The sequence below is a fragment of the Mirounga leonina genome, unplaced genomic scaffold (assembly GCF_011800145.1).
Source record: "Mirounga leonina isolate KUSES-001 unplaced genomic scaffold, KU_Mleo_1.0 Mir_115, whole genome shotgun sequence".
Classification (NCBI taxonomy): domain Eukaryota; kingdom Metazoa; phylum Chordata; class Mammalia; order Carnivora; family Phocidae; genus Mirounga; species Mirounga leonina.
Genome location: NW_023270268.1, coordinates 12,085,432 through 12,099,150, shown reverse-complemented (window position 1 = coordinate 12,099,150; position 13,719 = coordinate 12,085,432). Strand labels below are relative to the sequence as shown.

Sequence of the window (13,719 nt, the reverse complement as noted above, 5' to 3'; positions counted from 1 at the left end):
TTCCTCTCTTCTCTCTTGATAATCTTATCATAACTCCTGTCAGGATGTGACCTTACAATCAATTCTTGCAAAGGTACCACTTTTACAGAATGGGATCTGGAGCCCCTGCTCTAGGTTAAGCATCTGGTGAAACACAGAGGCCACATTCCGCAATGAGTGTAAGGATTTTGTTTACTTCAGAGTGAGGGTCTCCGGGAGTACACGGAATAAGGATGGGGGTGATGTGAGGTGGGGGTGGGGGGTGAGAGGAGAGAGCACAGAGCCTGTGGGGATGAAACAAAAACCAAAGACAGGGCAGGAGGCGGGGCATTCTACATACCGAACGTGATAGCTAAGTGAGGTGAGCCAGTCACAAAAGGACAAACACTGTATGATTCCCCTCATCTGAGGAACCTACAATCCAATTCATAGAAGCAGAAAGTAGAACGCTGGTTGCCAGGGGCTGGGGCTGGGGCAATGGAAGTTAGTGTTTAGTGGGTATGGAGTTTCATTTGGGAAAGATGAGAAAGTTCTGGAGATGGATGGTGGTGATGGTTGCACAACAATGTGAATGCATTTAAAGCCACTGGGCTGTACCCCTAAAAATGGTTAAAATGATCAATTTTGTGTTATATGTATCTTATCACACATGCAATTTTTTTTGAAGGTATGGTGTGGGGGCAGGGGTGGTTTGCTTGTGTGGAAGACCTAGTCTGACAGGAAGCAGATTCAGGGTCACTCTGAAATTCAGGGGTCAGGGAGACAGGAGGCAGGGAGGGGTGGGGTGCCCTGGACCCCGGGGACTCTCCAGGAAATGCCCTTCTCAATGGTAGCTGAACTTGGGAAACTGGACTCTTCCCAACTGACTGAGGGAGGATGAGTCCTTTATTCTAAACCATCCTGAGTGCACAGAAGTGCATCCTCCATTCCTACTCACCCGAGAGTGGGAATTAGTAACAAACGGGAATGCCCTTCCCTAGAAGAACCCCCTCAAGGCCATTCTAGGAAGGCTGGGAATAAACACGGACCGTGTTGAGGTTGAACTGCGGTGATGCTCCGTCTTTCAGATCAGCAGTGAAACAGCTAACAGATCTGACCCATGGAGGTCACTCAAACTCTGTGCAAGAAAGCAGAAGAGATTGTGGGACCGAGCACTCCAGCTGCGGATGAACCCTGATGGATGAGGCTAGGCGGGGTGCGCGTGGGGCCAGCGGGGGCTGCCCCAGGTCGGGCACGGTTCAGACGTAGCTTGGGAACCGCTGTCCAGCCTCGAAAAGGAGTTTGGGCTGGCGGCTCCCGGTGGCATCCTGTTTGCTACAGGCAAGCATCTTTTCTGTGGGTTATTTTTGGCGCCGGCCTTGGCTTGTTTTTCTCGGTGCTGCTTCTTGGCTCATAGCATTTCTTCCCTGGTTTATTAAAAACTGAGATAAATCACCTAATAAATCTTTGTTCCGTTTTTCCCTTCAACCCTCTTCGACAGTTGCCCAAGTCACGAAGTTGCATCTTTCCCTCAGCAGTAGGCTAACTAAATAGAAACATATAGATCAAGCAAACAAAGAGAACAATCTTTAATTATTCAGAAGCCTCCCACTTCGGGGACTAAATTTACTTGCCTCGGTTTGACTTAAAAAGGCACAGCAGCCCCTGACATCAGCCCTGGAGGCAGGTCGGCCTCCCTTTGTGTGGCGGGCGGGTCACGAACCAACGGCCTTCCCTGGTTGGCTCACCTTTCAGTTTTAGAGCTTCCCTTCCTCCACCCATATACACAAACCCCTGCTCCCAACTATCCTTCAATTTCTTGAAATCATTGAGTCCTAGAATTCCGGCTGAAAGGAGCTCAGCATCCTCAAATAGAAACTCTTTTTTCTTCATCACACAGGATTCTGAGGCTATTCAAGGACATCTAGTCTGACACCGACTCTCCCCATCAGAGGTCTTCTAATTCACACAGAAATCGATTTAGGACCCCACTCGTATTATATCCGTACTTGCATAAGGACTTTGCTCATTTAATTATATCTTTTTAAAATTTTCAACTTTTATTTATTTTTTGAAAAGGCAATCTGTTCACGTGATTGGTAATTTGAAAGGTAAAAAGAATAGATAATCCTATCTAATAGACATCGAGTTCCCTTCCCCAGAGGCAACAGTTAATTCCTCAAGTATCCTTCCTGGGATAGTATATCTGTGTGTGTGTGTGTGTGTGTATACACACTTAAGTATAGGAAGTATATGTGTTATATATATACTTAAATATAGTGAGTCTATATATTATATAAATATGCTTATATTTATATACTTATATATTTTATAAATATACTTAAGTATATATATAATATATATAGTACCTATATATAGTATATAGTAATATAGTACTTATATATAGTATATAGTACTTAAGTATATTAAGTATATCCATATATAATATAACATATAAAATAGATATATATAGATATAAGAGATACATAATAGATTATATAATACATATACTTAAGTATATTAAGTGTATTTATATATAATATAAGATATATATAATAGAGAGTCTTAAGTATATTCTTTTCTTCCCCTTATGTACACAAATGCTTTTATGCTGGTCTGCATTTGCACCTTCATATATTTTGCAGATCCTCCTGTACCAAGCTTCATTCTTTTAGACAGCGCCATGGTATTCCATTATATGGATGTATTATTTGGGGAAATTCTGGTTGCTTCCAATCTTTCTTATTACCAATAATGCTGCAGTGAATAATCTTGTGCTCATGATATTTTGCACCATTATTACCTTAGGACGGACTCCCTGAAGTGGAATTGCTGGACCCTTGGGTATGTGCATTTGCCATTTTGATTGCTATTGCCAAGTGTCCTCCACTTATTTTCTTACCAAGAATGTGTAAGACTGCCTGTTTCTCTACAGCCTCACCAATAGTATGTTATCAAACTTTTTGACTTTGGCTGTATTTATTTATTTACTGGTTTCTCTCTCTGGTTTCATCCCCTCACTAGGATGAGAGCCCATTATGGTTCCTCAGAACCTAACATGATATTTGGCCCATAATAAATTCTCAATAGATATTTGATAGTGCTTTTTTAACAGCATATGCTATACACTAAATCAGAATGATACAGAGAAGATCGGTGTGGGCCTTGTGCAAGGATGACACCCAAATTCGTGAGGCATTCCATGCTTTTAGAGAATATATCTTTTTTTTTAGATTTATTTATTTATTTTAGAGAGAGAGAGCACACGAGCAGGACGGTCAGAGTGAGAGGGAAAGAGAGAATCTCAAGCTGACTCCACGCTGAGCCGGGAGCCCGACACGGAATTCAATCTCACAACCCTGAGATCACAACCTGAGCTGAAACCAAGAGTCAGACGCTTAACCAACTGCAGCACCCAGGTACCCCAAGAATATATCTTAAATGTTCTCACCACCCCCACACACAAAAAGGTAATTACATCAGCTGGTGGAGGTGTTCACTAATCTTATCGTGGTAATCATTTCTCAATATATACGTGCATCAAATCATCATTGTACACCTTAAACTTACACAGTGTTGTAGATCAATAATATCTTAATAAGCTGGAAAAAAGTGAATCCCTCCAATAAATAAATAAGCCAACAAACAAATATTTGAGAAACACATGAATGAGTGAATGAATTATAGTTCTATGTATATGGATTGTAATTATATAATTATAATCTTTAAATCAGAATTAGAAACCATGGCCCTCAGTTCTTCCATTCTATGAGTTTGGGTATGCTGCATTTTCTTTTATTTAAATGTGGCCCACTTGTACATATGCTCTGAAAGCTTTACAAATTCTTAGAGACAGAAGATTTATCTCATTCCTCCTCCTCCACTGCCCATGTTATTGGAAGGTCAGAACACTGAAATGTTCTCTTTCAGGAGTATTTTGTTTCAAACATCTGGTGATGACTGCCTTGTTAAAACAGAAAATAAAATCAAATGTGAAAAGTCTCATCCACCTCCAAGGAGAGTTCTAGAGTGGGGATGGCCCTTCAGAGCAGTCCCAAGTAGGGATGAAGGGGCCAGGCTTGTAGACCCCCATGTGGTCAGTCACTAGATTTGCCCTACCCCTAGGAGAGGAGAATGTCCCTGGGCAAGGCGGCCCTCTTGGGTAGAAATCATTCCAGCTGGAGACCATCTGCCGGCAGCATTCCCAGAAGCTGGAAAAATCGTCCTTCAGTCCTGAAGGGGGATCCTGGTCATCCAAGGGATTTTGCCTGAAATGATGGGCAGGTTTTCTCCCCAGTTTGGCCAGATGCTACCCTGAATCTTTCCTACTTTCCATTCATGACAGACCATGGCGATACTTCAAGATGTTAACCCTCAAATGACAATGGCTGCACACCCTCCCCTCACACATCCTCCAGGTGGATCATTCTCCCTCCTTCCATTGCACAATGGCCAGCAAAGAGATTCATCATCCAAAGAAGTGGTTAAGCTATAAGAAATCATGTCTGGAGATCAAGCTTGAATCTGTAGCTGCAGCTTTCAGGTGGTACCATGCCAACAGCCAAAAACACTATGGCCATGTGAGGAAATGGCCCACACAGATATTCACTCTCCCTGTCACAGCGCTCGGAGAATGGCAGAAGGTGTCCCAGTTCCTCTGAGAGCTAGCCATTCTAAAACAAACACTCCCATAAAATCAGGACACCTGCCCAAGCATGGAAGGACTCTACGCTAGGAGAAGTATAGGGGAAAAAAATGTTTGGGAGAGTGCAGCCCCTATCAACTTGGACTTGAAAGAAATACATCTTTCCACGAGATGGCTTTCAAAATCATTTTTTTTGCTTATTTTATTTGGGGTTTGTTGCCGTTAGTGTGGTTCTAACCATGTTATGATCTGGAACTTTAAGATTCAGAGAAGTTGTGCTTAAATACACAGCGGGAAGAAACCAGAGCCCTGCCTCGGGTTTCTGTGAAGAAGGTTTCAGTAAGTGCTCAAAGTCACCTCTATCCCCCTGTGTTCACAGATTATCTGACAGTTCTTGACCCACACATGAAACTTGGCCTCCCCCTCGATGTCCATAAATTAAAACTTTCAACAAGGCTTTGTGGCTTCTCCCAGACGAGACTGAAGCTCTGGGAGGAAGATGAGGGAAGAGGTGATATTTCAGGAACTCAAACAATTTGATTGAACCTTTGTTAGTACACGAGAGCTGTCATAACAGAACACCACAGACTGGGTGACTCCAACAACAGAAATTTCTTTTCTCCTAATTCTGGAGGCTAAAAGTTCAAGATCAAGGCATCAGCAGGGTTCGCTTCTCCTGAAGCCTCTCCGCTTGACGTGTGCGTGTGGATGACTGACTTCTCTCTGTGTCCTTACATGGTCTTCCTCCGTCCATGTGTCTGTGTTCTCATCTCCTCTTCTTATAGGACACCAGTCATATGGGATTAGGGCCCACCCTAATGACCACATTTTCACTTAATTACCACTTAGAAGGACCTATCTCCAGATACAGTCACATTCTGATTTACCAGCGGTCTGGGCTTCAACATATGAATTTCGGGGGACACAATTCAGCCCCTAAAATACCCTGCCTAAGCTTGTCCATCCTTAAATGGTCCTCCAGCCACTCTGCCACCATGGGGTGGCTGCCTCTCCCACACTCTTCTCCAGCCCGACCACATCTCACTTTTTCCCAGGGTCACAGACTTTGCCTGTAAAGGGCCAGACAGTAAATATGTTAAGCTTGCAGGCCATATGGTCTCTGTCCAACTACTCAACTCTGCCATTGGAGCAGAAAAGCCATAGATAATATGAATAGATAGATGTGGCTGTGTTCCAATAAAACTTTATTTATGGACACTGGAATTTGAATTTCATATGATTTTCCCAAGTCATGAAATATTATTTTGATTTTTTTTCAACATTCAGAAATTTTAAGACCGTTCTTGGATCATGGGCCCTAGCAAAATAGACAAGGGGCCATATATTTTTGGCCAGCGGGCTGTGGTTAGACAACACCGCCCTATGCTCTTTGCTCTCGTGTCACTCCTCTTCAGTGTCTCCTACAGTGCCTAACTCTCCAGACACACCCCAGTCCCCACCAGGTTCAGCAAGGTCATTTCCAGCACAGAGGCAGTTTCCTTCCTACTAGGAATTCTGGTGCCAGCCGATAGGAATACATTGCTTAGGTCTGATACCCCTTCTGGATTAAAAACATGTCATTTTCTTACCACTGTAGAACCAACCAGACCATGACTCCCATTGCACCACTAAATAATTCACTTCATGCACTTTTATAGAGAACTTTCTCAAGTGTTTTCTGGGTGCCACACACCGTGCTAAGGGCTCTGCAGAAGCAATAAATTTGCACAGAAACCTCATGACATAAAATATTATTATCTACATTTTGCAGATAAGAAAACTTGGGCTCAGTGAAGTTGAGTAAATATTTCGGGGTCACACGGCTAATAAGTGATGGGATCAAATTTGAAACCAGGGCTCTCTGTCTCCAAATCCAGACTCTTAGCCAATGATGCTACACCGTTTCCGAGTGTTTCCTTTCTCCTTTGAGGACTATGCATGGTGATATTGGGGTGTCAGAGCATAAGAATTCTATGGCAGAGACAGCAAATTGCCCACAGAGTATCCAGCCTTTTAGAACCCTAATTCTATTTAGGATAATAATATGCCCAGCCAGAAAGGCACATTTGCCAGGCCCTCTTGCCCAGGGAGATGTAAGCAGGTCATTAGATGGTGTTTTCTGATAAATTCTTTCAAGAGGAATGACTCACCTGGTGTGCACACTCTCCCATTCTTCCCGCTTGAGATATGAACATGATGGCTGGTGCCTTGGCAACTATCTTGAGCTCCTATGGGGGGGGAAAGGATCACACTATAAGAATAGACGTAGTGGATTCTAGGAGCCTGAGTGTCTATTCATGGAGTTACCACTTCAGCCCTTAATTGTCCACCTTAGGACTTCTTTTTAGGTGAGAAAAATAAAACCCTTAATTATTATTTATGTCACTATGTTTCAGTTCTCTATTACTCATGACCAAAGGCAATTCTTATCTGATATAAGCCCTCTCTAAACCTCACTTCAGTAACTACACTTAGAGGACTCACTCTTTAGCATCACTCAATACTGGGCTTCTTGCTTTAGAAGACTCAGAGGGCCATGCTGGCTGGCATTATCATGCCCTGCTACACGGACTAATGCCACTACATGGACTTCCCATCCCTGTCTGCCAGCCTGATGTGGTCAGGTTCTGGTTACTGACCTGGTACTTGTTCCTAAAGAGTGGCTACTAGTTCCTGACTAGGCCTGAGAATTTATTACTCAGTAACTACCTGAACACTGGTTTGCACTGACTTCTTATCTTCTCCGGGTCCTCCCTAAAAGTAAGTTCAATATCTTAGCATCTGTCCTTATTCCTTTGCTCTTGTATAGTTCTTTACAGTTTACAAAGCATGTTCATGAGCAATATTTCTTTTGATTGCCACAGCAACTTTGACCAATGAACAGGGGTGGTATTTATTGTGTCCCCATTTAAGAGCTCAGGAGACTTGAACTTGGAGAGGCTGAGTAATTTGCTTAATGCACAGAGCCAGGATACAAACTCGGCCTCTGGACTCCAAAGTTTCCATTTTTTCCATTATGCCAATTGCTCCCAATAAACTTCTTAGATTCTAATGAGAGAAGCCAGAGACACAGCTCAGTTCAGACAACCCCCTTTAAAGCAAATTTGTCTGGCCACCAATTGCCATCTCTACCCAATATCTGATTTACTCACCATCATCAACAGGCTGATGTCCTCACCTAAATCAAGTGAATGACTACATGGTGTTCCAAAAATCAATTAACTCAACACCATCTGTGTCCACTGCACATTTAAACTCTATAATGGGTGATGTTGACATGAACAAACACTGATGATTCTGTAAACACCCGACAGATGAATCACGTATGTCAGAACAATGGCAGTGGTTTTGCTCTTGCTCGGAGTCTGATGGAAGGCAGTGACAAAGCTGGGAAGATGCTGGCACACAAAGAAGAGAAGATACGAGAAGAAATTGGCACTTCCCAATTAGTCAGGAGAGGCTTCTTCGGGAAGACAGTGTCAGATGCTATTTAATTCGCGAATGAAGCAAGTTTAGGAAGTAAGTGCCAGTTCAAACAGACACAGAGATGGGAGAATAATAATAAGAGCTAGCACTACACTTGCATAGTACTAGACAGAGTTCCAAAGTGTGGGAAACAAAAATTGGCTCTGGCTGATGCAAGCACAAAGGGAATTTGCTGAAAAGATACTGAGTAACATGCATAATTGCCAAGAACTCTGGAGGATCAGGCTCTGAAAATAGACAGGAAGAAAGATGCTAGACAGACAGGACCACTCAAAACTGCAGCACACAACTAGTCTAGCACTGGACATGGTGTATCAGTTAGAGTTAGCTGTGTCTACAGTGATGCCAACACACAACCACAAACACACAGGGACATATGATAATACATGTTGGTTGCCTGTGTACTTGGGGTCACTTAGAGGCAGCGTTGTAATCCTACCAAGGCAGCATTGTAATCTTGACAGGGTCATTCATGATGCTCCACGTTGGCCAGCTATTGGCTTTCTGGGCTAGCCTCGTTGGGGGTGATAGGCGTGACTCTGCTCTGTTCCACCTGTCTCTCAACCTCCACCATGTCTAGACCAGACACGTTCTCATGCAGATGGCAGAGGAGCAAAGGAATTACAAAGACATGTAACACCACTTGAGGCCTAGGTTCAGAACAGGCAACACCAACATCTACTCTATCGGCCAAAGCAGATCACAAGACCAGTCTTGGTTTAAGGACTAGGGAAATAGATTCTGCCTTTTTAGTGAGGGAACCACTAAATAAAAGCCACACGATAAAGGTCCCGATACAGGGAGGGTGACAAATTGGGGCCATTGATGCAATCATTCTGCCTCTCATGAGAAACCACCGTGGACACGTCTGCCATCTTGCCCTGAAACTGTATGTGGCCTCCACCAACCACCACCTGTGTGGATTCCCCACTTCTTTGCATCCCAGCCCCAGATTCAGTGTTTCAGACAAAGATATTGGGGTAGCTAGGACTAGATCATGGTGTTGTACAGTAAAGGCCAGAAATACTGGGAAACCAAGTATCTCCAGTTTTTTCACCTTAGAGGAGATGGGTTCTACCTCTCACCAAGACCTGTGAGGTGGGGAATACCTCACATGTAGGAAAGAAGTTCAGATGCTGGATAGCCAAAAATCTGACAGCTGTTCTTTAGAACCATCCATTGTCTGTTGGGGTGTAATACGGACTGTCTCCAACTCTTCACCTCTCCTTTTATCCATGCCCTTTGCCATATGGTTTGCTTAAAAGCCATGGGCAGAGTGACCCATCTCACTCTTAGACGCTAGACTCAATCAAAATCATTCATGTGTTCGCATTGGCTTGTGGCTTATGGGATGTTAGCAGATCTCATAAGTAGACACTCGCAATGGGCTTGCCCAGTAAAGCTTGTTCTCTTGCTCCTCTGCCACCTCCATGGGAAAGTGCCCAGGCTGGCCAGACAGAGAATGAGAGACATGTGGGCCTGAGCAGAAGTTATCTCAACCTAGATCAGCCAGCTGACAGCTGGGCAAGCTGCAGACATGTGCGCAAGCCTAGATCAGCAAAACCATCTTGTCAACCCCCAGTGGACCCAAACGCATGAGCAACAAACACTTATTGTCACATGCCCTAAGGTTTTGTGGTCATTTGTTACAAGGCATTGTTTTGACAAGAGATAGCTGATACCTTCTGCCAACACTGTGCAGATAAATAAACTCATTTCATTCTCAATGGACAAGTTAGATATTAGAATTTTCATTTATGTAGAGAGATTAGGTAAATTGTGTAAAGTTATCCAGGATGGATGTGATAGTGGTTTTCCTACAAAGGAGGTCACTCTCTGGATAACTTTATCTTGGAACATAGTTAGAACAAGTGAGTTCATGACCCTGTGCTGAATTTCTGGGATGGAGCTTGTCCTCACCTTGCGACTCTAAAATGAGCCAGGAAGACTTGGATAATAACCAAGAAACTATTCCAAGGCTAATCCCATTAGAGTGGACCCTGGGAACAATACAAAGTCATTCCTTGTCCTGGAATGTTCTTGAACTAAAGGAACCACCAACAAGAACCTAGTAGTACTTCAATTATCTATGGTTTCTCCTTATAGCTGGCTTGGCTGTAATAGGATTTGGTCTGTTTCCCATTCTTTAAAGATTTTATTTATTCATTCATTCATTCATTCATTCATTTGAAAGAGAGAGAGCATGAGCAGGAGGAAGGGGCAGAGGGAGAGGGAGAGGGAGAAGCAGACTCCCTGCTGAGCAGGGAGCCCAACACGGAGCTCGATCCCAGAATCCTGAGATCATGACCTGAGCCAAAGGCAGGTGCTTAACCAACTGAGCCATCCAAGTACCCCAGTCTGTTCCCCATTCTTAAAGGGCTAAGAGTATTCAATGAATATAGATAGCTCATAGTACCTAAGTTAGCATCATAGACGTAGTATGTTGTCTGTGACAACAAGGATCAGAATGCTCAGCACACAGTAGGTGCTCACTAGACACTCAGTCTCTCCCTTGCCCTCTCATACCTCATATTTAAGGAATCGTATCACTAAGCCTTTTCAGGTCTGCAAGTCACAATTCTTGGGACCTGACGGACCCAAAGTTACCCATCGTTTGTTCAACATATATACTATAGGCCTACTGTGTACTAGATGCCAAGGATACAGAGGCCTGGAGTTGACCCTGAGAAATTTAGAATCTAGTGGGAAACAAAATTTCTCAGACCTGATTTAATTACTAACCAAAGGTAATATCACCATAGTGCCAAGTGAGCTATCACAAGCACCACATTTAGAGAAAAATAATGAAAGTGCCAAATTTTTGTGATGTTAGAAGTTTATTTTATTTATTTAATCTCTATTACAAGATATAATGACTGGTTTTCAATTTTTATAAAGATAAAGATACCATTTTAATTTCCTGCATTGATGAATATATTATAAATTTTCAATTTTTAATACATAAAAGCTGAAATCTATATTAGCTTGGATGCACATCTACTTTTGCCTAAGTCCACAAAACGATAAAAATCCCACTTTACAGCTGAAATTATAAACTTCAAATACCATAAAAGCCAAATTTATTCATTCATTTAAACTCTATTAAAGATACCACAAATTATTATTTTAGTGCCTTAGAAGATAAATAGCCCTAAAAGGTAAAGGATCTTTTTCCAGGCAATCTGGGGAAAAATTGGCAGAAAGTTCAAGGAAAACATGAGAAGGCCAAATCTAGAGAAAGAGTTGTTATAATCACAAAGTTGAATTGCCAAGAAGACCTTTACGTTATTGCTTACAAGCACCAACCAGCATTTAACAGTGAGAACCAGCTGTAAGATCCCTATCATCTCATTCCAGGGGTAATTTTGAAACCATTTGAAGAGCTGTCCAACTTCATTCTTGCTTTCAAAGTCTTTTCTTTGAAGAGGGAGTTCTGTTTGTCCAGACATGTGCTCTCAGCACAAACCCTACCATAGAGATCCATGGATTAGCATTTGCAGGACCAATTCTTCATCAAAATAGCCAGCTGTTCTGCAACAGAAAGGAAGCAGGGTTCCGAGGGAATGAAACAGGAGAAGCTAATTTTGAATTAAGGCAAAGTTTTGAAGAAGAAGGACAGTGAGCACGGGACAATGCAGCGGGTAAGGAGGCGTGAGTGTGATTCCATCCATCAGCTCCCTCAGGTAGCACTCATAGGTCCTGAGTGTCTATAAAGTGGGAGTTGGGGTAAGAAGGAGACCATGTCTTGTACATCACGAGGACTGAATAAAGGACCATGTAATGAAGGGCCCACTTTACTGCATCAGACTACGATTTGCCTGTGACTCTTCCACCCATAAGGTGAAACAAAGTCAAAATTACTCTTGAAGATCCATTGAATTACCCATAGAGTAGAGGAATTTTTCTCTCTTGCATATTGATGGCTAGATTTGTTGTGGCCATATTTTCTTGCTCCATACTGGAAACCAACATATTGGTACCTCTCACTGAGCCCATCACAGGCAGATTTTCTTCCAGTGATGGAACTCATGACTATTTCTTCAAATGAATGTCATATGAAGCAGCTGGCTTGTGTTAGAGGTCATGTCGTAAGAAATAATAAAAATCATTAAACACCAGGAAAACACTAAATGTGGCAAGACACGCATATCATAAGAGGCATGTGGGGGCTCAGGGCAGGTAGGAGAGATCCAGTTTACCTCTGTGGAAGTATACCCAGTCCAGGATAGAAACTCACAGAGCAGAATGTAAACTGAGCAGTCCACACTACATAAATGACATTTTTTCTTTTTTCTAGAGAAATGGGGAGGTGACATTCGTATGTTTGAATTTGCATAAGTTAAATTGGCATATGATGTAATTGAGCTATGCTTTTTCATTTACCTGGACTTGTGTTGTCCAATACTGCAAGTACACTGTAAGTCTAAAATACACACTGGATTCAAAGACTTCATACACAAAAATGTAAAATACCTCATTAACAACTTTGATGACATTTTGAAATTGTAATATTTTAAGTATATTGGATTAAATTTAATCTCACTAAAATTAATTTCACCTGTTTCTTCTTACTTTGATTAAGCATGGCTACTAGAAAGTTTAAAATAACATATGGCTCCTATTATATGTCCACTGGATACCACTGGCCTTGACAAAAGACCTAGATTTAGCTTGGAATTCTACTAGATGGAAACTTTGAATTGCTAACACATGTTAAACCTGATAAAATTATTTGAAAACTGTCCCTTTCTTTAACAATCCTACAAGATTTAAGGAGGTGCTGACTTAAACTATTGTCTACAGTTAAGTTGATAATCCAGGACTCCCCAATCAATTTTGTCTTAGCAGGATTGGGTCAAGTCCCAGAAGCTCTCTGTAAACCTATGGCACTTACATATCACATAATCTTCTATTGATCTTCAAGTCCGAACCCTTTGAATTCAATAGAACTACATTAATTTTTCAAGTTTTAATTCCTTCTCTTTTTTGCCAGATGCCACATATTTTATTCAGATATGTAGAAATTACTTTTGTTCCAACATTTTATCATAAAAAAAATCAGAAACATTCAATTAACATGCACACAATAAGAGGAGGAAAGACCTAGACATTCGGCTCCAACAGAGTGATTGTGCCATTTGAAGTAAAGCGAGTGGGATCCAAACCATAGATTGGACCCTTGTTGCATTGTCCCATTGTTTAAATACAAGGTATGCAGAGTATTATATGCAGCTAGGAGAAGAAGCTAGAAGAGAGGTGGCGGGAGGTAGCCAAATGCTGATTCCTCCAACCTAAACAAAGCATCTTCCATCTTCATTGTTCTTCTCAACAAGCAAAGGAAGGGCTCCTGGCTGATATGTGAACCATATCTCCTGGACAAAATAATAAGTTGAAAAATATTAAATAGATGAAACAAACAATTCACAAGATAACCAATGTGTTGCTGAATCACCTCAATAATCATTCTGTTCTTCACATTTTTCATTAAGGTTTTTATAAATGACAAAATAATAGAATTTTTGTCTGACAACTCTTTTGTAGGAATTAAGATAAATTCATAAAAAGTTTTCAATTCTTAAATACAAAATAGAGAATATTATTTTGAGAGGAAGGACACAACTGAAGGCCAA

General features: G+C 41.8%; 1 pseudogene; it reads left to right on the top strand.

Moving 5' to 3' along the window:
- Window positions 1–3,071: 3,071 nt before the first annotated feature.
- Window positions 3,072–3,168, top strand: LOC118007176 (annotated as a pseudogene).
- Window positions 3,169–13,719: the final 10,551 nt, after the last annotated feature.